The sequence below is a fragment of the Crinia signifera genome, chromosome 4, assembly GCF_055691185.1.
Source record: "Crinia signifera chromosome 4, ASM5569118v1, whole genome shotgun sequence".
In the NCBI taxonomy this organism is placed as follows: domain Eukaryota; kingdom Metazoa; phylum Chordata; class Amphibia; order Anura; family Myobatrachidae; genus Crinia; species Crinia signifera.
The window spans coordinates 313,101,330-313,126,329 of record NC_139220.1 but is presented as its reverse complement, the minus strand read 5'-3'; the positions used below and the strand labels follow the sequence as shown (position 1 = coordinate 313,126,329).

General features: G+C 34.3%; 44 non-coding genes across 44 annotated transcripts; all 44 read left to right on the top strand.

The window, feature by feature from the left end:
• The first annotated feature begins 323 nt into the window (after positions 1-323).
• Positions 324-395, top strand: TRNAW-CCA (transfer RNA tryptophan (anticodon CCA)). Its single transcript has one exon. It is a non-coding gene; the product is annotated as a tRNA-Trp (tRNA).
• A 449-nt stretch (positions 396-844) lies between these two features.
• TRNAW-CCA (transfer RNA tryptophan (anticodon CCA)) lies at positions 845-916 on the top strand. The gene has a single exon. It is a non-coding gene; the product is annotated as a tRNA-Trp (tRNA).
• Positions 917-1,365: 449 nt separating this feature from the next.
• On the top strand, positions 1,366-1,437 carry TRNAW-CCA (transfer RNA tryptophan (anticodon CCA)). The gene has a single exon. It is a non-coding gene; the product is annotated as a tRNA-Trp (tRNA).
• Positions 1,438-1,886: 449 nt separating this feature from the next.
• Positions 1,887-1,958, top strand: TRNAW-CCA (transfer RNA tryptophan (anticodon CCA)). The gene has a single exon. It is a non-coding gene; the product is annotated as a tRNA-Trp (tRNA).
• A 450-nt stretch (positions 1,959-2,408) lies between these two features.
• On the top strand, positions 2,409-2,480 carry TRNAR-CCU (transfer RNA arginine (anticodon CCU)). The gene has a single exon. It is a non-coding gene; the product is annotated as a tRNA-Arg (tRNA).
• A 450-nt stretch (positions 2,481-2,930) lies between these two features.
• TRNAW-CCA (transfer RNA tryptophan (anticodon CCA)) lies at positions 2,931-3,002 on the top strand. The gene has a single exon. It is a non-coding gene; the product is annotated as a tRNA-Trp (tRNA).
• Positions 3,003-3,451: 449 nt separating this feature from the next.
• On the top strand, positions 3,452-3,523 carry TRNAW-CCA (transfer RNA tryptophan (anticodon CCA)). The gene has a single exon. It is a non-coding gene; the product is annotated as a tRNA-Trp (tRNA).
• Positions 3,524-3,972: 449 nt separating this feature from the next.
• Positions 3,973-4,044, top strand: TRNAW-CCA (transfer RNA tryptophan (anticodon CCA)). Its single transcript has one exon. It is a non-coding gene; the product is annotated as a tRNA-Trp (tRNA).
• A 449-nt stretch (positions 4,045-4,493) lies between these two features.
• On the top strand, positions 4,494-4,565 carry TRNAW-CCA (transfer RNA tryptophan (anticodon CCA)). The gene has a single exon. It is a non-coding gene; the product is annotated as a tRNA-Trp (tRNA).
• Positions 4,566-5,014: 449 nt separating this feature from the next.
• Positions 5,015-5,086, top strand: TRNAW-CCA (transfer RNA tryptophan (anticodon CCA)). Its single transcript has one exon. It is a non-coding gene; the product is annotated as a tRNA-Trp (tRNA).
• Positions 5,087-5,535: 449 nt separating this feature from the next.
• On the top strand, positions 5,536-5,607 carry TRNAW-CCA (transfer RNA tryptophan (anticodon CCA)). The gene has a single exon. It is a non-coding gene; the product is annotated as a tRNA-Trp (tRNA).
• A 450-nt stretch (positions 5,608-6,057) lies between these two features.
• TRNAW-CCA (transfer RNA tryptophan (anticodon CCA)) lies at positions 6,058-6,128 on the top strand. Its single transcript has one exon. It is a non-coding gene; the product is annotated as a tRNA-Trp (tRNA).
• Positions 6,129-6,577: 449 nt separating this feature from the next.
• Positions 6,578-6,649, top strand: TRNAW-CCA (transfer RNA tryptophan (anticodon CCA)). The gene has a single exon. It is a non-coding gene; the product is annotated as a tRNA-Trp (tRNA).
• Positions 6,650-7,098: 449 nt separating this feature from the next.
• On the top strand, positions 7,099-7,170 carry TRNAR-CCU (transfer RNA arginine (anticodon CCU)). Its single transcript has one exon. It is a non-coding gene; the product is annotated as a tRNA-Arg (tRNA).
• A 449-nt stretch (positions 7,171-7,619) lies between these two features.
• TRNAR-CCU (transfer RNA arginine (anticodon CCU)) lies at positions 7,620-7,691 on the top strand. The gene has a single exon. It is a non-coding gene; the product is annotated as a tRNA-Arg (tRNA).
• Positions 7,692-8,141: 450 nt separating this feature from the next.
• TRNAW-CCA (transfer RNA tryptophan (anticodon CCA)) lies at positions 8,142-8,213 on the top strand. The gene has a single exon. It is a non-coding gene; the product is annotated as a tRNA-Trp (tRNA).
• An 850-nt stretch (positions 8,214-9,063) lies between these two features.
• TRNAW-CCA (transfer RNA tryptophan (anticodon CCA)) lies at positions 9,064-9,135 on the top strand. Its single transcript has one exon. It is a non-coding gene; the product is annotated as a tRNA-Trp (tRNA).
• A 449-nt stretch (positions 9,136-9,584) lies between these two features.
• Positions 9,585-9,656, top strand: TRNAW-CCA (transfer RNA tryptophan (anticodon CCA)). Its single transcript has one exon. It is a non-coding gene; the product is annotated as a tRNA-Trp (tRNA).
• A 450-nt stretch (positions 9,657-10,106) lies between these two features.
• TRNAW-CCA (transfer RNA tryptophan (anticodon CCA)) lies at positions 10,107-10,177 on the top strand. The gene has a single exon. It is a non-coding gene; the product is annotated as a tRNA-Trp (tRNA).
• A 449-nt stretch (positions 10,178-10,626) lies between these two features.
• TRNAW-CCA (transfer RNA tryptophan (anticodon CCA)) lies at positions 10,627-10,698 on the top strand. Its single transcript has one exon. It is a non-coding gene; the product is annotated as a tRNA-Trp (tRNA).
• A 449-nt stretch (positions 10,699-11,147) lies between these two features.
• Positions 11,148-11,219, top strand: TRNAR-CCU (transfer RNA arginine (anticodon CCU)). The gene has a single exon. It is a non-coding gene; the product is annotated as a tRNA-Arg (tRNA).
• A 449-nt stretch (positions 11,220-11,668) lies between these two features.
• Positions 11,669-11,740, top strand: TRNAR-CCU (transfer RNA arginine (anticodon CCU)). Its single transcript has one exon. It is a non-coding gene; the product is annotated as a tRNA-Arg (tRNA).
• A 450-nt stretch (positions 11,741-12,190) lies between these two features.
• Positions 12,191-12,262, top strand: TRNAW-CCA (transfer RNA tryptophan (anticodon CCA)). Its single transcript has one exon. It is a non-coding gene; the product is annotated as a tRNA-Trp (tRNA).
• An 850-nt stretch (positions 12,263-13,112) lies between these two features.
• TRNAW-CCA (transfer RNA tryptophan (anticodon CCA)) lies at positions 13,113-13,184 on the top strand. The gene has a single exon. It is a non-coding gene; the product is annotated as a tRNA-Trp (tRNA).
• Positions 13,185-13,633: 449 nt separating this feature from the next.
• On the top strand, positions 13,634-13,705 carry TRNAW-CCA (transfer RNA tryptophan (anticodon CCA)). The gene has a single exon. It is a non-coding gene; the product is annotated as a tRNA-Trp (tRNA).
• A 449-nt stretch (positions 13,706-14,154) lies between these two features.
• TRNAW-CCA (transfer RNA tryptophan (anticodon CCA)) lies at positions 14,155-14,226 on the top strand. The gene has a single exon. It is a non-coding gene; the product is annotated as a tRNA-Trp (tRNA).
• Positions 14,227-14,676: 450 nt separating this feature from the next.
• Positions 14,677-14,748, top strand: TRNAW-CCA (transfer RNA tryptophan (anticodon CCA)). The gene has a single exon. It is a non-coding gene; the product is annotated as a tRNA-Trp (tRNA).
• Positions 14,749-15,197: 449 nt separating this feature from the next.
• On the top strand, positions 15,198-15,269 carry TRNAR-CCU (transfer RNA arginine (anticodon CCU)). The gene has a single exon. It is a non-coding gene; the product is annotated as a tRNA-Arg (tRNA).
• Positions 15,270-15,718: 449 nt separating this feature from the next.
• Positions 15,719-15,790, top strand: TRNAW-CCA (transfer RNA tryptophan (anticodon CCA)). The gene has a single exon. It is a non-coding gene; the product is annotated as a tRNA-Trp (tRNA).
• A 449-nt stretch (positions 15,791-16,239) lies between these two features.
• On the top strand, positions 16,240-16,311 carry TRNAW-CCA (transfer RNA tryptophan (anticodon CCA)). Its single transcript has one exon. It is a non-coding gene; the product is annotated as a tRNA-Trp (tRNA).
• Positions 16,312-16,760: 449 nt separating this feature from the next.
• TRNAW-CCA (transfer RNA tryptophan (anticodon CCA)) lies at positions 16,761-16,832 on the top strand. Its single transcript has one exon. It is a non-coding gene; the product is annotated as a tRNA-Trp (tRNA).
• Positions 16,833-17,282: 450 nt separating this feature from the next.
• TRNAW-CCA (transfer RNA tryptophan (anticodon CCA)) lies at positions 17,283-17,354 on the top strand. The gene has a single exon. It is a non-coding gene; the product is annotated as a tRNA-Trp (tRNA).
• A 449-nt stretch (positions 17,355-17,803) lies between these two features.
• On the top strand, positions 17,804-17,875 carry TRNAW-CCA (transfer RNA tryptophan (anticodon CCA)). Its single transcript has one exon. It is a non-coding gene; the product is annotated as a tRNA-Trp (tRNA).
• Positions 17,876-18,324: 449 nt separating this feature from the next.
• Positions 18,325-18,396, top strand: TRNAW-CCA (transfer RNA tryptophan (anticodon CCA)). Its single transcript has one exon. It is a non-coding gene; the product is annotated as a tRNA-Trp (tRNA).
• Positions 18,397-18,845: 449 nt separating this feature from the next.
• On the top strand, positions 18,846-18,917 carry TRNAR-CCU (transfer RNA arginine (anticodon CCU)). The gene has a single exon. It is a non-coding gene; the product is annotated as a tRNA-Arg (tRNA).
• Positions 18,918-19,366: 449 nt separating this feature from the next.
• On the top strand, positions 19,367-19,438 carry TRNAW-CCA (transfer RNA tryptophan (anticodon CCA)). The gene has a single exon. It is a non-coding gene; the product is annotated as a tRNA-Trp (tRNA).
• An 850-nt stretch (positions 19,439-20,288) lies between these two features.
• TRNAW-CCA (transfer RNA tryptophan (anticodon CCA)) lies at positions 20,289-20,360 on the top strand. The gene has a single exon. It is a non-coding gene; the product is annotated as a tRNA-Trp (tRNA).
• A 449-nt stretch (positions 20,361-20,809) lies between these two features.
• On the top strand, positions 20,810-20,881 carry TRNAW-CCA (transfer RNA tryptophan (anticodon CCA)). Its single transcript has one exon. It is a non-coding gene; the product is annotated as a tRNA-Trp (tRNA).
• Positions 20,882-21,330: 449 nt separating this feature from the next.
• TRNAW-CCA (transfer RNA tryptophan (anticodon CCA)) lies at positions 21,331-21,402 on the top strand. Its single transcript has one exon. It is a non-coding gene; the product is annotated as a tRNA-Trp (tRNA).
• Positions 21,403-21,852: 450 nt separating this feature from the next.
• On the top strand, positions 21,853-21,924 carry TRNAW-CCA (transfer RNA tryptophan (anticodon CCA)). Its single transcript has one exon. It is a non-coding gene; the product is annotated as a tRNA-Trp (tRNA).
• Positions 21,925-22,373: 449 nt separating this feature from the next.
• On the top strand, positions 22,374-22,445 carry TRNAW-CCA (transfer RNA tryptophan (anticodon CCA)). Its single transcript has one exon. It is a non-coding gene; the product is annotated as a tRNA-Trp (tRNA).
• A 449-nt stretch (positions 22,446-22,894) lies between these two features.
• TRNAW-CCA (transfer RNA tryptophan (anticodon CCA)) lies at positions 22,895-22,966 on the top strand. The gene has a single exon. It is a non-coding gene; the product is annotated as a tRNA-Trp (tRNA).
• Positions 22,967-23,961: 995 nt separating this feature from the next.
• Positions 23,962-24,033, top strand: TRNAW-CCA (transfer RNA tryptophan (anticodon CCA)). Its single transcript has one exon. It is a non-coding gene; the product is annotated as a tRNA-Trp (tRNA).
• Positions 24,034-24,923: 890 nt separating this feature from the next.
• TRNAR-CCU (transfer RNA arginine (anticodon CCU)) lies at positions 24,924-24,995 on the top strand. The gene has a single exon. It is a non-coding gene; the product is annotated as a tRNA-Arg (tRNA).
• The last annotated feature ends 5 nt before the right edge of the window (positions 24,996-25,000 follow it).

The window sequence follows — 25,000 nt, the reverse complement described above, 5'->3', positions numbered from 1 at the left end:
AACAAAGACTCAAAATTCTGCTAATTTCTTATAATTGTCATGCAAACATAATCCATTTCATTGGAATTGTCCATATCTTGACTTTGAAGTATACTCTTATTATTTTCTTTCTGGCGCTATGACTGTTTTAAATTGAACTGACCTTTTTTGTTAAGAATAATGACTTTGCACTTAAGCACGACCACCAGGCATATTCCTTGGTTATTAAATCAAGGATGTAAGCTTGTTTACTCACAAATTATTTATTTCACAAATTAGTATATGATGACAGTATATGGGTGATCTAAATCACCCGAATCAGTGAATTACAGATGTCTAAAGAAGACCTCGTGGCGCAACGGTAGCGCGTCTGACTCCAGATCAGAAGGTTGCGTGTTCAAATCACGTCGGGGTCAATTGTCATTTTGAAAGTGAAATGTACTAAACGGAATTCTTTAAGAGAAACTAATTACCATGGTTCTCATCTAAATTTCTGCAATGTGATTACTGTTTATATGGATACCTATATCATCTGCAGTTGCAACAAAGACTCAAAATTCTGCTAATTTCTTATAATTGTCATGCAAACATAATCCATTTCATTGGAATTGTCCATATCTTGACTTTGAAGTATACTCTTATTATTTTCTTTCTGGCGCTATTACTGTTTTAAATTGAACTGACCTTTTTTGTTAAGAATAATGACTTTGCACTTAAGCACGACCACCAGGCATATTCCTTGGTTATTAAATCAAGGATGTAAGCTTGTTTACTCACAAATTATTTTTTTCACAAATTAGTATATGATGACAGTATATGGGTGATCTAAATCACCCGAATCAGTGAATTACAGATGTCTAAAGAAGACCTCGTGGCGCAACGGTAGCGCGTCTGACTCCAGATCAGAAGGATGCGTGTTCAAATCACGTCGGGGTCAATTGTCATTTTGAAAGTGAAATGTACTAAACGGAATTCTTTAAGAGAAACTAATCACCATGGTTCTCATCTAAATTTCTGCAATGTGATTACTGTTTATATGGATACCTATATCATCTGCAGTTGCAAATAAGTCTCAAAATTCTGCTAATTTCTTATAATTGTCATGCAAACATAATCCATTTCATTGGAATTGTCCATATCTTGACTTTGAAGTATACTCTTATTATTTTCTTTCTGGCGCTATGACTGTTTTAAATTGAACGGACCTTTTTTGTTAAGAATAATGACTTTGCACTTAAGCACGACCACCAGGCATATTCCTTGGTTATTAAATCAAGGATGTAAGCTTGTTTACTCACAAATTATTTATTTCACAAATTAGTATATGATGACAGTATATGGGTGATCTAAATCACCCGAATCAGTGAATTACAGATGTCTAAAGAAGACCTCGTGGCGCAAAGGTAGCGCGTCTGACTCCAGATCAGAAGTTTGCGTGTTCAAATCACGTCGGGGTCAATTGTCATTTTGAAAGTGAAATGTACTAAACGGAATTCTTTAAGAGAAACTAATTACCATGGTTCTCATCTAAATTTCTGCAATGTGATTACTGTTTATATGGATACCTATATCATCTGCAGTTGCAACAAAGACTCAAAATTCTGCTAATTTCTTATAATTGTCATGCAAACATAATCCATTTCATTGGAATTGTCCATATCTTGACTTTGAAGTATACTCTTATTATTTTCTTTCTGGCGCTATGACTGTTTTAAATTGAACGGACCTTTTTTGTTAAAAATAATGACTTTGCACTTAAGCACGACCACCAGACATATTCCTTGGTTATTAAATCAAGGATGTAAGCTTGTTTACTCACAAATTATTTATTTCACAAATTAGTATATGATGACAGTATATGGGTGATCTAAATCACCCGAATCAGTGAATTACAGATGTCTAAAGAAGACCTCGTGGCGCAACGGTAGCGCGTCTGACTCCAGATCAGAAGGTTGCGTGTTCAAATCACGTCGGGGTCAATTGTCATTTTGAAAGTGAAATGTACTAAACGGAATTCTTTAAGAGAAACTAATTACCATGGTTCTCATCTAAATTTCTGCAATGTGATTACTGTTTATATGGATACCTATATCATCTGCAGTTGCAACAAAGACTCAAAATTCTGCTAATTTCTTATAATTGTCATGCAAACATAATCCATTTCATTGGAATTGTCCATATCTTGACTTTGAAGTATATTCTTATTATTTTCTTTCTGGCGCTATGATTGTTTTAAATTGAACTGACCTTTTTTGTTAAAAATAATGACTTTGCACTTAAGCACGACCACCAGGCATATTCCTTGGTTATTAAATCAAGGATGTAAGCTTGTTTTCTCACAAATTATTTATTTCACAAATTAGTATACGCAGACAGTATATGGGTGATCTAAATCTCCCGAATCAATGAATTATAGTTGCTCTAAAGAAGACCTTGTGGCGCAATGGTAGCGCGTCTGACTCCTGATCAGAAGTTTGCTTGTTCAAATCACGTCGGGGTCAATTGTCATTTTGAAAGTGAAATGTACTAAATTGAATTCTATAAGAGAAACTAATCACCATGGTTCTCATCTAAATTTCTGCAATGTGATTACTGTTTATATGGATACCTATATCATCTGCAGTTGCAAATAAGTCTCAAAATTCTGCTAATTTCTTATAATTGTCATGCAAACATAATCCATTTCATTGGAATTGTCCATATCTTGACTTTGAAGTATACTCTTATTATTTTCTTTCTGGCGCTATGACTGTTTTAAATTGAACTGACCTTTTTTGTTAAGAATAATGACTTTGCACTTAAGCACGACCACCAGGCATATTCCTTGGTTATTAAATCAAGGATGTAAGCTTGTTTTCTCACAAATTATTTATTTCACAAATTAGTATATGCAGACAGTATATGGGTGATCTAAATCTCCCGAATCAATGAATTATAGTTGCTCTAAAGAAGACCTCGTGGCGCAACGGTAGCGCGTCTGACTCCAGATCAGAAGGTTGCGTGTTCAAATCACGTCGGGGTCAATTGTCATTTTGAAAGTGAAATGTACTAAACGGAATTCTTTAAGAGAAACTAATCACCATGGTTCTCATCTAAATTTCTGCAATGTGATTACTGTTTATATGGATACCTATATCATCTGCAGTTGCAAATAAGTCTCAAAATTCTGCTAATTTCTTATAATTGTCATGCAAACATAATCCATTTCATTGGAATTGTCCATATCTTGACTTTGAAGTATACTCTTATTATTTTCTTTCTGGTGCTATGACTGTTTTCCATTGAACTGACCTTTTTTGTTAAGAATAATGACTTTGCACTTAAGCACGACCACCAGGCATATTCCTTGGTTATTGAATCAAGGATGTAAGCTTGTTTACTCACAAATTAATTATTTCACAAATTAGTATATGCAGACAGTATATGGGTGATCTAAATCACCCGAATCAGTGAATTACAGATGTCTAAAGAAGACCTCGTGGCGCAACGGTAGCGCGTCTGACTCCAGATCAGAAGGTTACGTGTTCAAATCACGTCGGGGTCAATTGTCATTTTGAAAGTGAAATGTACTAAACGGAATTCTTTAAGAGAAACTAATTACCATGGTTCTCATCTAAATTTCTGCAATGTGATTACTGTTTATATGGATACCTATATCATCTGCAGTTGCAACAAAGACTCAAAATTCTGCTAATTTCTTATAATTGTCATGCAAACATAATCCATTTCATTGGAATTGTCCATATCTTGACTTTGAAGTATACTCTTATTATTTTCTTTCTGGCGCTATGACTGTTTTAAATTGAACTGACCTTTTTTGTTAAGAATAATGACTTTGCACTTAAGCACGACCACCAGGCATATTCCTTGGTTATTAAATCAAGGATGTAAGCTTGTTTACTCACAAATTATTTATTTCACAAATTAGTATATGATGACAGTATATGCGTGATCTAAATCACCCGAATCAGTGAATTACAGATATCTAAAGAAGACCTCGTGGCGCAACGGTAGCGCTTCTGACTCCAGATCAGAAGGTTGCGTGTTCAAATCACGTCGGGGTCAATTGTCATTTTGAAAGTGAAATGTACTAAACGGAATTCTTTAAGAGAAACTAATTACCATGGTTCTCATCTAAATTTCTGCAATGTGATTACTGTTTATATGGATACCTATATCATCTGCAGTTGCAACAAAGACTCAAAATTCTGCTAATTTCTTATAATTGTCATGCAAACATAATCCATTTCATTGGAATTGTCCATATCTTGACTTTGAAGTATACTCTTATTATTTTCTTTCTGGCCCTATGACTGTTTTAAATTGAACTGACCTTTTTGGTTAAGAATAATGACTTTGCACTTAAGCACGACCACCAGGCATATTCCTTGGTTATTAAATCAAGGATGTAAGCTTGTTTACTCACAAATTATTTATTTCACAAATTAGTATATGATGACAGTATATGGGTGATCTAAATCACCCGAATCAGTGAATTACAGATGTCTAAAGAAGACCTCGTGGCGCAACGGTAGCGCGTCTGACTCCAGATCAGAAGGTTGCGTGTTCAAATCACGTCGGGGTCAATTGTCATTTTGAAAGTGAAATGTACTAAACGGAATTCTTTAAGAGAAACTAATCACCATGGTTCTCATCTAAATTTCTGCAATGTGATTACTGTTTTTATGGATACCTATATCATCTGCAGTTGCAAATAAGTCTCAAAATTCTGCTAATTTCTTATAATTGTCATGCAAACATAATCCATTTCATTGGAATTGTCCATATCTTGACTTTGAAGTATACTCTTATTATTTTCTTTCTGGTGCTATGACTGTTTTCCATTGAACTGACCTTTTTTGTTAAGAATAATGACTTTGCACTTAAGCACGACCACCAGGCATATTCCTTGGTTATTGAATCAAGGATGTAAGCTTGTTTACTCACAAATTATTTATTTCACAAATTAGTATATGATGACAGTATATGGGTGATCTAAATCACCCGAATCAGTGAATTACAGATGTCTAAAGAAGACCTCGTGGCGCAACGGTAGCGCGTCTGACTCCAGATAAGAAGGTTGCGTGTTCAAATCACGTCGGGGTCAATTGTCATTTTGAAAGTGAAATGTACTAAACGGAATTCTTTAAGAGAAACTAATTACCATGGTTCTCATCTAAATTTCTGCAATGTGATTACTGTTTATATGGATACCTATATCATCTGCAGTTGCAAATAAGTCTCAAAATTCTGCTAATTTCTTATAATTGTCATGCAAACATAATCCATTTTATTGGAATTGTCCATATCTTGACTTTGAAGTATACTCTTATTATTTTCTTTCTGGCGCTATGACTGTTTTAAATTGAACTGACCTTTTTTGTTAAGAATAATGACTTTGCACTTAAGCACGACCACCAGGCATATTCCTTGGTTATTAAATCAAGGATGTAAGCTTGTTTACTCACAAATTATTTATTTCACAAATTAGTATATGATGACAGTATATGGGTGATCTAAATCACCCGAATCAGTGAATTACAGATGTCTAAAGAAGACCTCGTGGCGCAACGGTAGCGCGTCTGACTCCAGATCAGAAGGTTGTGTGTTCAAATCACGTCGGGGTCAATTGTCATTTTGAAAGTGAAATGTACTAAACGGAATTCTTTAAGAGAAACTAATCACCATGGTTCTCATCTAAATTTCTGCAATGTGATTACTGTTTATATGGATACCTATATCATCTGCAGTTGCAAATAAGTCTCAAAATTCTGCTAATTTCTTATAATTGTCATGCAAACATAATCCATTTCATTGGAATTGTCCATATCTTGACTTTGAAGTATACTCTTATTATTTTCTTTCTGGCGCTATGACTGTTTTAAATTGAACTGACCTTTTTTGTTAAGAATAATGACTTTGCACTTAAGCACGACCACCAGGCATATTCCTTGGTTATTAAATCAAGGATGTAAGCTTGTTTTCTCACAAATTATTTATTTCACAAATTATTATATGCAGACAGTATATGGGTGATCTAAATCTCCCGAATCAATGAATTATAGTTGCTCAAAAGAAGACCTCGTGGCGCACGGTAGCGCGTCTGACTCCAGATCAGAAGGTTGCGTGTTCAAATCACGTCGGGGTCAATTGTCATTTTGAAAATGAAATGTACTAAATGGAATTCTATAAGAGAAACTAATCACCATGGTTCTCATCTAAATTTCTGCAATGTGATTACTGTTTATATGGATACCTATATCATCTGCAGTTGCAAATAAGTCTCAAAATTCTGCTAATTTCTTATAATTGTCATGCAAACATAATCCATTTCATTGGAATTGTCCATATCTTGACTTTGAAGTATACACTTATTATTTTCTTTCTGGTGCTATGACTGTTTTCCATTGAAATGACCTTTTTTGTTAAGAATAATGACTTTGCACTTAAGCACGACCACCAGGCATATTCCTTGGTTATTGAATCAAGGATGTAAGCTTGTTTACTCACAAATTAATTATTTCACAAATTAGTATATGGAGACAGTATATGGGTGATCTAAATCACCCGAATCAGTGAATTACAGATGTCTAAAGAAGACCTCGTGGCGCAACGGTAGCGCGTCTGACTCCAGATCAGAATGTTGCGTGTTCAAATCACGTCGGGGTCAATTGTCATTTTGAAAGTGAAATGTACTAAACGGAATTCTTTAAGAGAAACTAATTACCATGGTTCTCATCTAAATTTCTGAAATGTGATTACTGTTTATATGGATACCTATATCATCTGCAGTTGCAACACTGCTCAAAATTCTGCTAATTTCTTATAATTGTCATGCAAACATAATCCATTTTATTGGAATTGTCCATATCTTGACTTTGAAGTATACTCTTATTATTTTCTTTCTGGCGCTATGACTGTTTTAAATTGAACTGACCTTTTTGGTTAAGAATAATGACTTTGCACTTAAGCACGACCACCAGGCATATTCCTTGGTTATTAAATCAAGGATGTAAGCTTGTTTTCTCACAAATTATTTATTTCACAAATTAGTATACGCAGACAGTATATGGGTGATCTAAATCTCCCGAATCAATGAATTATAGTTGCTCTAAAGAAGACCTTGTGGCGCAACGGTAGCGCGTCTGACTCCTGATCAGAAGTTTGCTTGTTCAAATCACGTCAGGGTCAATTGTCATTTTGAAAGTGAAATGTACTAAATGGAATTCTATAAGAGAAACTAATCACCATGGTTCTCATCTAAATTTCTGCAATGTGATTACTGTTTATATGGATACCTATATCATCTGCAGTTGCAACACTGCTCAAAATTCTGCTAATTTCTTATAATTGTCATGCAAACATAATCCATTTTATTGGAATTGTCCATATCTTGACTTTGAAGTATACTCTTATTATTTTCTTTCTGGCGCTATGACTGTTTTAAATTGAACTGACCTTTTTGGTTAAGAATAATGACTTTGCACTTAAGCACGACCACCAGGCATATTCCTTGGTTATTAAATCAAGGATGTAAGCTTGTTTTCTCACAAATTATTTATTTCACAAATTAGTATACGCAGACAGTATATGGGTGATCTAAATCTCCCGAATCAATGAATTATAGTTGCTCTAAAGAAGACCTTGTGGCGCAACGGTAGCGCGTCTGACTCCTGATCAGAAGTTTGCTTGTTCAAATCACGTCGGGGTCAATTGTCATTTTGAAAGTGAAATGTACTAAATGGAATTCTATAAGAGAAACTAATCACCATGGTTCTCATCTAAATTTCTGCAATGTGATTACTGTTTATATGGATACCTATATCCTCTGCAGTTGCAAATAAGTCTCAAAATTCTGCTAATTTCTTATAATTGTCATGCAAACATAATCCATTTCATTGGAATTGTCCATATCTTGACTTTGAAGTATACTCTTATTATTTTCTTTCTGGCGCTATGACTGTTTTAAATTGAACTGACCTTTTTTGTTAAGAATAATGACTTTGCACTTAAGCACGACCACCAGGCATATTCCTTGGTTATTAAATCAAGGATGTAAGCTTGTTTTCTCACAAATTATTTATTTCACAAATTAGTATATGCAGACAGTATATGGGTGATCTAAATCTCCCGAATCAATGAATTATAGTTGCTCTAAAGAAGACCTTGTGGCGCAACGGTAGTGCGTCTGACTCCAGATCAGAAAGTTGCGTGTTCAAATCACGTCGGGGTCAATTGTCATTTTGAAAGTGAAATGTACTAAACGGAATTCTTTAAGAGAAACTAATTACCATGGTTCTCATCTAAATTTCTGCAATGTGATTACTGTTTATATGGATACCTATATCATCTGCAGTTGCAACAAAGACTCAAAATTTTGCTAATTTCTTATAATTGTCATGCAAACATAATCCATTTCATTGGAATTGTCCATATCTTGACTTTGAAGTATACTCTTATTATTTTCTTTCTGGCGCTATGACTGTTTTAAATTGAACTGACCTTTTTTGTTAAGAATAATGACTTTGCACTTAAGCACGACCACCAGGCATATTCCTTGGTTATTAAATCAAGGATGTAAGCTTGTTTACTCACAAATTATTTATTTCACAAATTAGTATATGATGACAGTATATGGGTGATCTAAAAGTGAAATGTACTAAATGGAATTCTATAAGAGAAACTAATCACCATGGTTCTCCTCTAAATTTCTGCAATGTGATTACTGTTTATATGGATACCTATATCATCTGCAGTTGCAAATAAGTCTCAAAATTCTGCTAATTTCTTATAATTGTCATGCAAACATAATCCATTTCATTGGAATTGTCCATATCTTGACTTTGAAGTATACTCTTATGATTTTCTTTCTGGCGCTATGACTGTTTTAAATTGAACTGACCTTTTTTGTTAAGAATAATGACTTTGCACTTAAGCACGACCACCAGGCATATTCCTTGGTTATTAAATCAAGGATGTAAGCTTGTTTTCTCACAAATTATTTATTTCACAAATTAGTATATGCAGACAGTATATGGGTGATCTAAATCTCCCGAATCAATGAATTATAGTTGCTCTAAAGAAGACCTCGTGGCGCAACGGTAGCGCGTCTGACTCCAGATAAGAAGGTTGCGTGTTCAAATCACGTCGGGGTCATTTGTCATTTTGAAAGTGAAATGTACTAAACGGAATTCTTTAAGAGAAACTAATTACCATGGTTCTCATCTAAATTTCTGCAATGTGATTACTGTTTATATGGATACCTATATCATCTGCAGTTGCAAATAAGTCTCAAAATTCTGCTAATTTCTTATAATTGTCATGCAAACATAATCCATTTTATTGGAATTGTCCATATCTTGACTTTGAAGTATACTCTTATTATTTTCTTTCTGGCGCTATGACTGTTTTAAATTGAACTGACCTTTTTTGTTAAGAATAATGACTTTGCACTTAAGCACGACCACCAGGCATATTCCTTGGTTATTAAATCAAGGATGTAAGCTTGTTTACTCACAAATTATTTATTTCACAAATTAGTATATGATGACAGTATATGGGTGATCTAAATCACCCGAATCAGTGAATTACAGATGTCTAAAGAAGACCTCGTGGCGCAACGGTAGCGCGTCTGACTCCAGATCAGAAGGTTGTGTGTTCAAATCACGTCGGGGTCAATTGTCATTTTGAAAGTGAAATGTACTAAACGGAATTCTTTAAGAGAAACTAATCACCATGGTTCTCATCTAAATTTCTGCAATGTGATTACTGTTTATATGGATACCTATATCATCTGCAGTTGCAAATAAGTCTCAAAATTCTGCTAATTTCTTATAATTGTCATGCAAACATAATCCATTTCATTGGAATTGTCCATATCTTGACTTTGAAGTATACTCTTATTATTTTCTTTCTGGCGCTATGACTGTTTTAAATTGAACTGACCTTTTTTGTTAAGAATAATGACTTTGCACTTAAGCACGACCACCAGGCATATTCCTTGGTTATTAAATCAAGGATGTAAGCTTGTTTTCTCACAAATTATTTATTTCACAAATTATTATATGCAGACAGTATATGGGTGATCTAAATCTCCCGAATCAATGAATTATAGTTGCTCAAAAGAAGACCTCGTGGCGCACGGTAGCGCGTCTGACTCCAGATCAGAAGGTTGCGTGTTCAAATCACGTCGGGGTCAATTGTCATTTTGAAAATGAAATGTACTAAATGGAATTCTATAAGAGAAACTAATCACCATGGTTCTCATCTAAATTTCTGCAATGTGATTACTGTTTATATGGATACCTATATCATCTGCAGTTGCAAATAAGTCTCAAAATTCTGCTAATTTCTTATAATTGTCATGCAAACATAATCCATTTCATTGGAATTGTCCATATCTTGACTTTGAAGTATACACTTATTATTTTCTTTCTGGTGCTATGACTGTTTTCCATTGAAATGACCTTTTTTGTTAAGAATAATGACTTTGCACTTAAGCACGACCACCAGGCATATTCCTTGGTTATTGAATCAAGGATGTAAGCTTGTTTACTCACAAATTAATTATTTCACAAATTAGTATATGGAGACAGTATATGGGTGATCTAAATCACCCGAATCAGTGAATTACAGATGTCTAAAGAAGACCTCGTGGCGCAACGGTAGCGCGTCTGACTCCAGATCAGAATGTTGCGTGTTCAAATCACGTCGGGGTCAATTGTCATTTTGAAAGTGAAATGTACTAAACGGAATTCTTTAAGAGAAACTAATTACCATGGTTCTCATCTAAATTTCTGAAATGTGATTACTGTTTATATGGATACCTATATCATCTGCAGTTGCAACACTGCTCAAAATTCTGCTAATTTCTTATAATTGTCATGCAAACATAATCCATTTTATTGGAATTGTCCATATCTTGACTTTGAAGTATACTCTTATTATTTTCTTTCTGGCGCTATGACTGTTTTAAATTGAACTGACCTTTTTGGTTAAGAATAATGACTTTGCACTTAAGCACGACCACCAGGCATATTCCTTGGTTATTAAATCAAGGATGTAAGCTTGTTTTCTCACAAATTATTTATTTCACAAATTAGTATACGCAGACAGTATATGGGTGATCTAAATCTCCCGAATCAATGAATTATAGTTGCTCTAAAGAAGACCTTGTGGCGCAACGGTAGCGCGTCTGACTCCTGATCAGAAGTTTGCTTGTTCAAATCACGTCAGGGTCAATTGTCATTTTGAAAGTGAAATGTACTAAATGGAATTCTATAAGAGAAACTAATCACCATGGTTCTCATCTAAATTTCTGCAATGTGATTACTGTTTATATGGATACCTATATCATCTGCAGTTGCAACACTGCTCAAAATTCTGCTAATTTCTTATAATTGTCATGCAAACATAATCCATTTTATTGGAATTGTCCATATCTTGACTTTGAAGTATACTCTTATTATTTTCTTTCTGGCGCTATGACTGTTTTAAATTGAACTGACCTTTTTGGTTAAGAATAATGACTTTGCACTTAAGCACGACCACCAGGCATATTCCTTGGTTATTAAATCAAGGATGTAAGCTTGTTTTCTCACAAATTATTTATTTCACAAATTAGTATACGCAGACAGTATATGGGTGATCTAAATCTCCCGAATCAATGAATTATAGTTGCTCTAAAGAAGACCTTGTGGCGCAACGGTAGCGCGTCTGACTCCTGATCAGAAGTTTGCTTGTTCAAATCACGTCGGGGTCAATTGTCATTTTGAAAGTGAAATGTACTAAATGGAATTCTATAAGAGAAACTAATCACCATGGTTCTCATCTAAATTTCTGCAATGTGATTACTGTTTATATGGATACCTATATCCTCTGCAGTTGCAAATAAGTCTCAAAATTCTGCTAATTTCTTATAATTGTCATGCAAACATAATCCATTTCATTGGAATTGTCCATATCTTGACTTTGAAGTATACTCTTATTATTTTCTTTCTGGCGCTATGACTGTTTTAAATTGAACTGACCTTTTTTGTTAAGAATAATGACTTTGCACTTAAGCACGACCACCAGGCATATTCCTTGGTTATTAAATCAAGGATGTAAGCTTGTTTTCTCACAAATTATTTATTTCACAAATTAGTATATGCAGACAGTATATGGGTGATCTAAATCTCCCGAATCAATGAATTATAGTTGCTCTAAAGAAGACCTTGTGGCGCAACGGTAGTGCGTCTGACTCCAGATCAGAAAGTTGCGTGTTCAAATCACGTCGGGGTCAATTGTCATTTTGAAAGTGAAATGTACTAAACGGAATTCTTTAAGAGAAACTAATTACCATGGTTCTCATCTAAATTTCTGCAATGTGATTACTGTTTATATGGATACCTATATCATCTGCAGTTGCAACAAAGACTCAAAATTTTGCTAATTTCTTATAATTGTCATGCAAACATAATCCATTTCATTGGAATTGTCCATATCTTGACTTTGAAGTATACTCTTATTATTTTCTTTCTGGCGCTATGACTGTTTTAAATTGAACTGACCTTTTTTGTTAAGAATAATGACTTTGCACTTAAGCACGACCACCAGGCATATTCCTTGGTTATTAAATCAAGGATGTAAGCTTGTTTACTCACAAATTATTTATTTCACAAATTAGTATATGATGACAGTATATGGGTGATCTAAAAGTGAAATGTACTAAATGGAATTCTATAAGAGAAACTAATCACCATGGTTCTCCTCTAAATTTCTGCAATGTGATTACTGTTTATATGGATACCTATATCATCTGCAGTTGCAAATAAGTCTCAAAATTCTGCTAATTTCTTATAATTGTCATGCAAACATAATCCATTTCATTGGAATTGTCCATATCTTGACTTTGAAGTATACTCTTATGATTTTCTTTCTGGCGCTATGACTGTTTTAAATTGAACTGACCTTTTTTGTTAAGAATAATGACTTTGCACTTAAGCACGACCACCAGGCATATTCCTTGGTTATTAAATCAAGGATGTAAGCTTGTTTTCTCACAAATTATTTATTTCACAAATTAGTATATGCAGACAGTATATGGGTGATCTAAATCTCCCGAATCAATGAATTATAGTTGCTCTAAAGAAGACCTCGTGGCACAACGGTAGTGCGTCTGACTCCAGATCAGAAGGTTGCGTGTTCAAATCACGTCGGGGTCAATTGTCATTTTGAAAGTGAAATGTACTAAACGGAATTCTTTAAGAGAAACTAATTACCATGGTTCTCATCTAAATTTCTGCAATGTGATTACTGTTTATATGGATACCTATATCATCTGCAGTTGCAACAAAGACTCAAAATTTTGCTAATTTCTTATAATTGTCATGCAAACATAATCCATTTCATTGGAATTGTCCATATCTTGACTTTGAAGTATACTCTTATTATTTTCTTTCTGGCGCTATGACTGTTTTAAATTGAACGGACCTTTTTTGTTAAGAATAATGACTTTGCACTTAAGCACGACCACCAGGCATATTCCTTGGTTATTAAATCAAGGATGTAAGCTTGTTTACTCACAAATTATTTATTTCACAAATTAGTATATGATGACAGTATATGGGTGATCTAAATCACCCGAATCAGTGAATTACAGATGTCTAAAGAAGACCTCGTGGCGCAACGGTAGCGCGTCTGACTCCAGATCAGAAGGTTGCGTGTTCAAATCACGTCGGGGTCAATTGTCATTTTGAAAGTGAAATGTACTAAATGGAATTCTTTAAGAGAAACTAATCACCATGGTTCTCATCTAAATTTCTGCAATGTGATTACTGTTTATATGGATACCTATATCATCTGCAGTTGCAAATAAGTATCAAAATTCTGCTAATTTCTTATAATTGTCATGCAAACATAATCCATTTCATTGGAATTGTCCATATCTTGACTTTGAAGTATACTCTTATTATTTTCTTTCTGGCGCTATGACTGTTTTAAATTGAACGGACCTTTTTTGTTAAGAATAATGAATTTGCACTTAAGCACGACCACCAGGCATATTCCTTGGTTATTAAATCAAGGATGTAAGCTTGTTTACTCACAAATTATTTATTTCACAAATTAGTATATGATGACAGTATATGGGTGATCTAAATCACCCGAATCAGTGAATTACAGATGTCTAAAGAAGACCTCGTGGCGCAACGGTAGCGCGTCTGACTCCAGATCAGAAGGTTGCGTGTTCAAATCACGTCGGGGTCAATTGTCATTTTGAAAGTGAAATGTACTAAACGGAATTCTTTAAGAGAATCTAATTACCATGGTTCTCATCTAAATTTCTGCAATGTGATTACTGTTTATATGGATACCTATATCATCTGCAGTTGCAACAAAGACTCAAAATTCTGCTAATTTCTTATAATTGTCATGCAAACATAATCCATTTCATTGGAATTGTCCATATCTTGACTTTGAAGTATACTCTTATTATTTTCTTTCTGGCGCTATGACTGTTTCAAATTGAACTGACCTATATTGTTAAGAATAATGACTTTGCACTTAAGCACGACCACCAGGCATATTCCTTGGTTATTAAATCAAGGATGTAAGCTTGTTTTCTCACAAATTATTTATTTCACAAATTAGTTTATGCAGACAGTATATGGGTGATCTAAATCTCCCGAATCAATAAATTATAGTTGCTCTAAAGAAGACCTCGTGGCGCAATGGTAGCGCGTCTGACTCCAGATCAGAAGGTTGCGTGTTCAAATCACGTCTGGGTCAATTGTCATTTTGAAAGTGAAATGTACTAAACGGAATTCTTTAAGAGAAACTAATTACCATGGTTCTCATCTAAATTTCTGCAATGTGATTACTGTTTATATGGATACCTATATCATCTGCAGTTGCAACACTGCTCAAAATTCTGCTAATTTCTTATAATTGTCATGCAAACATAATCCATTTTATTGGAATTGTCCATATCTTGACTTTGAAGTATACTCTTATTATTTTCTTTCTGGCGCTATGAATGTTTTAAATTGAACTGACCTTTTTGGTTAAGAATAATGACTTTGCACTTAAGCACGACCACCAGGCATATTCCTTGGTTATTAAATCAAGGATGTAAGCTTGTTTTCTCACAAATTATTTATTTCACAAATTAGTATACGCAGACAGTATATGGGTGATCTAAATCTCCCGAATCAATGAATTATAGTTGCTTTAAAGAAGACCTTGTGGCGCAACGGTAGCGCGTCTGACTCCTGATCAGAAGTTTGCTTGTTCAAATCACGTCGGGGTCAATTGTCATTTTGAAAGTGAAATGTACTAAATGGAATTCTATAAGAGAAACTAATCACCATGGTTCTCATCTAAATTTCTGCAATGTGATTACTGTTTATATGGATACCTATATCATCTGCAGTTGCAACACTGCTCAAAATTCTGCTAATTTCTTATAATTGTCATGCAAACATAATCCATTTTATTGGAATTGTCCATATCTTGACTTTGAAGTATACTCTTATTATTTTCTTTCTGGCGCTATGACTGTTTTAAATTGAACTGACCTTTTTTGTTAAGAATAATGACTTTGCACTTAAGCACGACCACCAGGCATATTCCTTGGTTATTAAATCAAGGATGTAAGCTTGTTTTCTCACAAATTATTTATTTCACAAATTAGTATATGCAGACAGTATATGGGTGATCTAAATCTTCCGAATCAATGAATTATAGTTGCTCTAAAGAAGACCTCGTGGCACAACGGTAGTGCGTCTGACTCCAGATCAGAAGGTTGCGTGTTCAAATCACGTCGGGGTCAATTGTCATTTTGAAAGTGAAATGTACTAAACGGAATTCTTTAAGAGAAACTAATTACCATGGTTCTCATCTAAATTTCTGCAATGTGATTACTGTTTATATGGATACCTATATCATCTGCAGTTGCAACAAAGACTCAAAATTTTGCTAATTTCTTATAATTGTCATGCAAACATAATCCATTTCATTGGAATTGTCCATATCTTGACTTTGAAGTATACTCTTATTATTTTCTTTCTGGCGCTATGACTGTTTTAAATTGAACGGACCTTTTTTGTTAAGAATAATGACTTTGCACTTAAGCACGACCACCAGGCATATTCCTTGGTTATTAAATCAAGGATGTAAGCTTGTTTACTCACAAATTATTTATTTCACAAATTAGTATATGATGACAGTATATGGGTGATCTAAATCACCCGAATCAGTGAATAACAGATGTCTAAAGAAGACCTCGTGGCGCAACGGTAGCGCGTCTGACTCCAGATCAGAAGGTTGCGTGTTCAAATCACGTCGGGGTCAATTGTCATTTTGAAAGTGAAATGTACTAAATGGAATTCTTTAAGAGAAACTAATCACCATGGTTCTCATCTAAATTTCTGCAATGTGATTACTGTTTATATGGATACCTATATCATCTGCAGTTGCAAATAAGTATCAAAATTCTGCTAATTTCTTATAATTGTCATGCAAACATAATCCATTTCATTGGAATTGTCCATATCTTGACTTTGAAGTATACTCTTATTATTTTCTTTCTGGCGCTATGACTGTTTTAAATTGAACGGACCTTTTTTGTTAAGAATAATGACTTTGCACTTAAGCACGACCACCAGGCATATTCCTTGGTTATTAAATCAAGGATGTAAGCTTGTTTACTCACAAATTATTTATTTCACAAATTAGTATATGATGACAGTATATGGGTGATCTAAATCACCCGAATCAGTGAATTACAGATGTCTAAAGAAGACCTCGTGGCGCAACGGTAGCGCGTCTGACTCCAGATCAGAAGGTTGCGTGTTCAAATCACGTCGGGGTCAATTGTCATTTTGAAAGTGAAATGTACTAAACGGAATTCTTTAAGAGAAACTAATTACCATGGTTCTCATCTAAATTTCTGCAATGTGATTACTGTTTATATGGATACCTATATCATCTGCAGTTGCAACAAAGACTCAAAATTCTGCTAATTTCTTATAATTGTCATGCAAACATAATCCATTTCATTGGAATTGTCCATATCTTGACTTTGAAGTATACTCTTATTATTTTCTTTCTGGCGCTATGACTGTTTCAAATTGAACTGACCTATATTGTTAAGAATAATGACTTTGCACTTAAGCACGACCACCAGGCATATTCCTTGGTTATTAAATCAAGGATGTAAGCTTGTTTTCTCACAAATTATTTATTTCACAAATTAGTTTATGCAGACAGTATATGGGTGATCTAAATCTCCCGAATCAATAAATTATAGTTGCTCTAAAGAAGACCTTGTGGCGCAACGGTAGTGCGTCTGACTCCAGATCAGAAGGTTGCGTGTTCAAATCACGTCTGGGTCAATTGTCATTTTGAAAGTGAAATGTACTAAACGGAATTCTGTAAGAGAACCTAATTACCATGGTTCTCATCTAAATTTCTGCAATGTGATTACTGTTTATATGGATACCTATATCATCTGCAGTTGCAACAAAGACTCAAAATTCTGCTAATTTCTTATAATTGTCATGCAAACATAATCCATTTCATTGGAATTGTCCATATCTTGACTTTGAAGTATACTCTTATTATTTTCTTTCTGGCCCTATGACTGTTTTAAATTGAACTGACCTTTTTTGTTAAGAATAATGACTTTGCACTTAAGCACGACCACCAGGCATATTCCTTGGTTATTAAATCAAGGATGTAAGCTTGTTTACTCACAAATTATTTATTTCACAAATTAGTATATGATGACAGTATATGGGTGATCTAAATCACCCGAATCAGTGAATTACAGATGTCTAAAGAAGACCTCGTGGTGCAACGGTAGCGCGTCTGACTCCAGATCAGAAGGTTGCGTGTTCAAATCACGTCGGGGTCAATTGTCATTTTGAAAGTGAAATGTACTAAACGGAATTCTTTAAGAGAAACTAATCACCATGGTTCTCATCTAAATTTCTGCAATGTGATTACTGTTTATATGGATACCTATATCATCTGCAGTTGCAAATAAGTCTCAAAATTCTGCTAATTTCTTACAATTGTCATGCAAACATAATCCATTTCATTGGAATTGTCCATATCTTGACTTTGAAGTATACTCTTATTATTTTCTTTCTGGTGCTATGACTGTTTTCCATTGAACTGACCTTTTTTGTTAAGAATAATGACTTTGCACTTAAGCACGACCACCAGGCATATTCCTTGGTTATTGAATCAAGGATGTAAGCTTGTTTACTCACAAATTAATTATTTCACAAATTAGTATATGCAGACAGTATATGGGTGATCTAAATCACCCGAATCAGTGAATTACAGATGTCTAAAGAAGACCTTGTGGCGCAACGGCAGCGCGTCTGACTCCAGATCAGAAGGTTACGTGTTCAAATCACGTCTGGGTCAATTGTCATTTTGAAAGTGAAATGTACTAAACGGAATTCTTTAAGAGAAACTAATTACCATGGTTCTCATCTAAATTTCTGCAATGTGATTACTGTTTATATGGATACCTATATCATCTGCAGTTGCAACACTGCTCAAAATTCTGCTAATTTCTTATAATTGTCATGCAAACATAATCCATTTTATTGGAATTGTCCATATCTTGACTTTGAAGTATACTCTTATTATTTTCTTTCTGGCGCTATGAATGTTTTAAATTGAACTGACCTTTTTGGTTAAGAATAATGACTTTGCACTTAAGCACGACCACCAGGCATATTCCTTGGTTATTAAATCAAGGATGTAAGCTTGTTTTCTCACAAATTATTTATTTCACAAATTAGTATACGCAGACAGTATATGGGTGATCTAAATCTCCCGAATCAATGAATTATAGTTGCTTTAAAGAAGACCTTGTGGCGCAACGGTAGCGCGTCTGACTCCTGATCAGAAGTTTGCTTGTTCAAATCACGTCGGGGTCAATTGTCATTTTGAAAGTGAAATGTACTAAATGGAATTCTATAAGAGAAACTAATCACCATGGTTCTCATCTAAATTTCTGCAATGTGATTACTGTTTATATGGATACCTATATCATCTGCAGTTGCAACACTGCTCAAAATTCTGCTAATTTCTTATAATTGTCATGCAAACATAATCCATTTTATTGGAATTGTCCATATCTTGACTTTGAAGTATACTCTTATTATTTTCTTTCTGGCGCTATGACTGTTTTAAATTGAACTGACCTTTTTTGTTAAGAATAATGACTTTGCACTTAAGCACGACCACCAGGCATATTCCTTGGTTATTAAATCAAGGATGTAAGCTTGTTTTCTCACAAATTATTTATTTCACAAATTAGTATATGCAGACAGTATATGGGTGATCTAAATTTCCCGAATCAATGAATTATAGTTGCTCTAAAGAAGACCTCGTGGCGCAACGGTAGTGCGTCTGACTCCAGATCAGAAGGTTGCGTGTTCAAATCACGTCGGGGTCAATTGTCATTTTGAAAGTGAAATGTACTAAACGGAATTCTTTAAGAGAAACTAATTACCATGGTTCTCATCTAAATTTCTGCAATGTGATTACTGTTTATATGGATACCTATATCATCTGCAGTTGCAACAAAGACTCAAAATTTTGCTAATTTCTTATAATTGTCATGCAAACATAATCCATTTCATTGGAATTGTCCATATCTTGACTTTGAAGTATACTCTTATTATTTTCTTTCTGGCGCTATGCCTGTTTTAAATTGAACTGACCTTTTTTGTTAAGAATAATGACTTTGCACTTAAGCACGACCACCAGGCATATTTCTTGGTTATTAAATCAAGGATGTAAGCTTGTTTACTCACAAATTATTTATTTCACAAATTAGTATATGATGACAGTATATGGGTGATCTAAAAGTGAAATGTACTAAATGGAATTCTATAAGAGAAACTAATCACCATGGTTCTCATCTAAATTTCTGCAATGTGATTACTGTTTATATGGATACCTATATCATCTGCAGTTGCAAATAAGTCTCAAAATTCTGCTAATTTCTTATAATTGTCATGCAAACATAATCCATTTCATTGGAATTGTCCATATCTTGACTTTGAAGTATACTCTTATGATTTTCTTTCTGGCGCTATGACTGTTTTAAATTGAACTGACCTTTTTTGTTAAGAATAATGACTTTGCACTTAAGCACGACCACCAGGCATATTCCTTGGTTATTAAATCAAGGATGTAAGCTTGTTTTCTCACAAATTATTTATTTCACAAATTAGTATATGCAGACAGTATATGGGTGATCTAAATCTCCCGAATCAATGAATTATAGTTGCTCTAAAGAAGACCTCGTGGCACAACGGTAGTGCGTCTGACTCCAGATCAGAAGGTTGCGTGTTCAAATCACGTCGGGGTCAATTGTCATTTTGAAAGTGAAATGTACTAAACGGAATTCTTTAAGAGAAACTAATTACCATGGTTCTCATCTAAATTTCTGCAATGTGATTACTGTTTATATGGATACCTATATCATCTGCAGTTGCAACAAAGACTCAAAATTTTACTAATTTCTTATAATTGTCATGCAAACATAATCCATTTCATTGGAATTGTCCATATCTTGACTTTGAAGTATACTCTTATTATTTTCTTTCTGGCGCTATGACTGTTTTAAATTGAACTGACCTTTTTTGTTAAGAATAATGACTTTGCACTTAAGCACGACCACCAGGCATATTCCTTGGTTATTAAATCAAGGATGTAAGCTTGTTTACTCACAAATTATTTATTTCACAAATTAGTATATGATGACAGTATATGGGTGATCTAAATCACCCGAATCAGTGAATTACAGATGTCTAAAGAGGACCTCGTGGCGCAACGGTAGCGCGTCTGACTCCAGATCAGAAGGTTGCGTGTTCAAATCACGTCGGGGTCAATTGTCATTTTGAAAGTGAAATGTACTAAACGGAATTCTTTAAGAGAAACTAATCACCATGGTTCTCATCTAAATTTCTGCAATGTGATTACTGTTTATATGGATACCTATATCATCTGCAGTTGCAAATAAGTCTCAAAATTCTGCTAATTTCTTATAATTGTCATGCAAACATAATCCATTTCATTGGAATTGTCCATATCTTGACTTTGAAGTATACTCTTATTATTTTCTTTCTGGCGCTATGACTGTTTTAAATTGAACGGACCTTTTTTGTTAAGAATAATGACTTTGCACTTAAGCACGACCACCAGGCATATTCCTTGGTTATTAAATCAAGGATGTAAGCTTGTTTACTCACAAATTATTTATTTCACAAATTAGTATATGATGACAGTATATGGGTGATCTAAATCACCCGAATCAGTGAATTACAGATGTCTAAAGAAGACCTCGTGGCGCAACGGTAGCGCGTCTGACTCCAGATCAGAAGGTTGCGTGTTCAAATCACGTCGGGGTCAATTGTCATTTTAAAAGTGAAATGTACTAAACGGAATTCTTTAAGAGAAACTAATTACCATGGTTCTCATCTAAATTTCTGCAATGTGATTACTGTTTATATGGATACCTATATCATCTGCAGTTATAACAAAGACTCAAAATTCTGCTAATTTCTTATAATTGTCATGCAAACATAATCCATTTCATTGGAATTGTCCATATCTTGACTTTGAAGTATACTCTTATTATTTTCTTTCTGGCGCTATGACTGTTTTAAATTGAACTGACCTTTTTTGTTAAGAATAATGACTTTGCACTTAAGCACGACCACCAGGCATATTCCTTGGTTATTAAATCAAGGATGTAAGCTTGTTTTCTCACAAATTATTTATTTCACAAATTAGTATATGCAGACAGTATATGGGTGATCTAAATCTCCCGAATCAATGAATTATAGTTGCTCTAAAGAAGACCTCGTGGCGCAATGGTAGCGCGTCTGACTCCAGATCAGAAGGTTGCGTGTTCAAATCACGTCTGGGTCAATTGTCATTTTGAAAGTGAAATGTACTAAACGGAATTCTGTAAGAGAACCTAATTACCATGGTTCTCATCTAAATTTCTGCAATGTGATTACTGTTTATATGGATACCTATATCATCTGCAGTTGCAACAAAGACTCAAAATTCTGCTAATTTCTTATAATTGTCATGCAAACATAATCCATTTCATTGGAATTGTCCATATCTTGACTTTGAAGTATACTCTTATTATTTTCTTTCTGGCCCTATGACTGTTTTAAATTGAACTGACCTTTTTTGTTAAGAATAATGACTTTGCACTTAAGCACGACCACCAGGCATATTCCTTGGTTATTAAATCAAGGATGTAAGCTTGTTTACTCACAAATTATTTATTTCACAAATTAGTATATGATGACAGTATATGGGTGATCTAAATCACCCGAATCAGTGAATTACAGATGTCTAAAGAAGACCTCGTGGTGCAACGGTAGCGCGTCTGACTCCAGATCAGAAGGTTGCGTGTTCAAATCACGTCGGGGTCAATTGTCATTTTGAAAGTGAAATGTACTAAACGGAATTCTTTAAGAGAAACTAATCACCATGGTTCTCATCTAAATTTCTGCAATGTGATTACTGTTTATATGGATACCTATATCATCTGCAGTTGCAAATAAGTCTCAAAATTCTGCTAATTTCTTACAATTGTCATGCAAACATAATCCATTTCATTGGAATTGTCCATATCTTGACTTTGAAGTATACTCTTATTATTTTCTTTCTGGTGCTATGACTGTTTTCCATTGAACTGACCTTTTTTGTTAAGAATAATGACTTTGCACTTAAGCACGACCACCAGGCATATTCCTTGGTTATTGAATCAAGGATGTAAGCTTGTTTACTCACAAATTAATTATTTCACAAATTAGTATATGCAGACAGTATATGGGTGATCTAAATCACCCGAATCAGTGAATTACAGATGTCTAAAGAAGACCTCGTGGCGCAACGGCAGCGCGTCTGACTCCAGATCAGAAGGTTACGTGTTCAAATCACGTCGGGGTCAATTGTCATTTTGAAAGTGAAATGTACTAAACGGAATTCTTTAAGAGAAACTAATTACCATGGTTCTCATCTAAATTTCTGCAATGTGATTACTGTTTATATGGATACCTATATCATCTGCAGTTGCAACAAAGAATCAAAATTCTGCTAATTTCTTATAATTGTCATGCAAACATAATCCATTTCATTGGAATTGTTTATATCTTGACTTTGAAGTATACTCTTATTTATTTCTTTCTGGCGCTATGACTGTTTTAAATTGAAATGACCTTTTTTGTTAAGAATAATGACTTTGCACTTAAGCACGACCACCAGGCATATTCCTTGGTTATTAAATCAAGGATGTAAGCTTGTTTTCTCACAAATTATTTATTTCACAAATTATTATATGCAGACAGTATATGGGTGATCTAAATCTCCCGAATCAATGAATTATAGTTGCTCAAAAGAAGACCTCTTGGCGCAACGGTAGCGCGTCTGACTCCAGATCAGAAGGTTGCATGTTCAAATCACGTCGGGGTCAATTGTCATTTTGAAAGTGAAATGTACTAAATGGAATTCTATAAGAGAAACCATCAATTCTATAAGAGAAACCATAATTCACCATGGTTCTCATCTAAATTTCTGCAATGTGATTACTGTTTTTATGGATACCTATATCATCTGCAGTTGCAAATAAGTCTCAAAATTCTGCTAATTTCTTATAATTGTCATGCAAACATAATCCATTTCATTGGAATTGTCCATATCTTGACTTTGAAGTATACTCTTATTATTTTCTTTCTGGTGCTATGACTGTTTTCCATTGAAATGACCTTTTTTGTTAAGAATAATGACTTTGCACTTAAGCACGACCACCAGGCATATTCCTTGGTTATTGAATCAAGGATGTAAGCTTGTTTACTCACAAATTAATTATTTCACAAATTAGTATATGGAGACAGTATATGGGTGATCTAAATCACCCGAATCAGTGAATTACAGATGTCTAAAGAAGACCTCGTGGCGCAACGGTAGCGCGTCTGACTCCAGATCAGAATGTTGCGTGTTCAAATCACGTCGGGGTCAATTGTCATTTTGAAAGTGAAATGTACTAAACGGAATTCTTTAAGAGAAACTAATTACCATGGTTCTCATCTAAATTTCTGCAATGTGATTACTGTTTATATGGATACCTATATCATCTGCAGTTGCAACACTGCTCAAAATTCTGCTAATTTCTTATAATTGTCATGCAAACATAATCCATTTTATTGGAATTGTCCATATCTTGACTTTGAAGTATACTCTTATTATTTTCTTTCTGGCGCTATGACTGTTTTAAATTGAACTGACCTTTTTGGTTAAGAATAATGACTTTGCACTTAAGCACGACCACCAGGCATATTCCTTGGTTATTAAATCAAGGATGTAAGCTTGTTTTCTCACAAATTATTTATTTCACAAATTAGTATACGCAGACAGTATATGGGTGATCTAAATCTCCCGAATCAATGAATTATAGTTGCTCTAAAGAAGACCTTGTGGCGCAACGGTAGCGCGTCTGACTCCTGATCAGAAGTTTGCTTGTTCAAATCACGTTGGGGTCAAATGTCATTTACTGTTTATATGGATACCTATATCATCTGCAGTTGCAACAAAGACTCAAAATTCTGCTAATTTCTTATAATTGTCATGCAAACATAATCCATTTCATTGGAATTGTCCATATCTTGACTTTGAAGTATACTCTTATTATTTTCTTTCTGGCGCTATGACTGTTTTAAATTGAACTGACCTTTATTGTTAAGAATAATGACTTTGCACTTAAGCACGACCACCAGGCATATTCCTTAATTATTTAATCAAGGATGTAAGCTTGTTTACTCACAAATTATTTATTTCACAAATTAGTATATGATGACAGTATATGGGTGATCTAAATCACCCGAATCAGTGAATTACAGATGTCTAAAGAAGACCTTGTGGCGCAACGGTAGCGCGTCTGACTCCTGATCAGAAGTTTGCTTGTTCAAATCACGTCGGGGTCAATTGT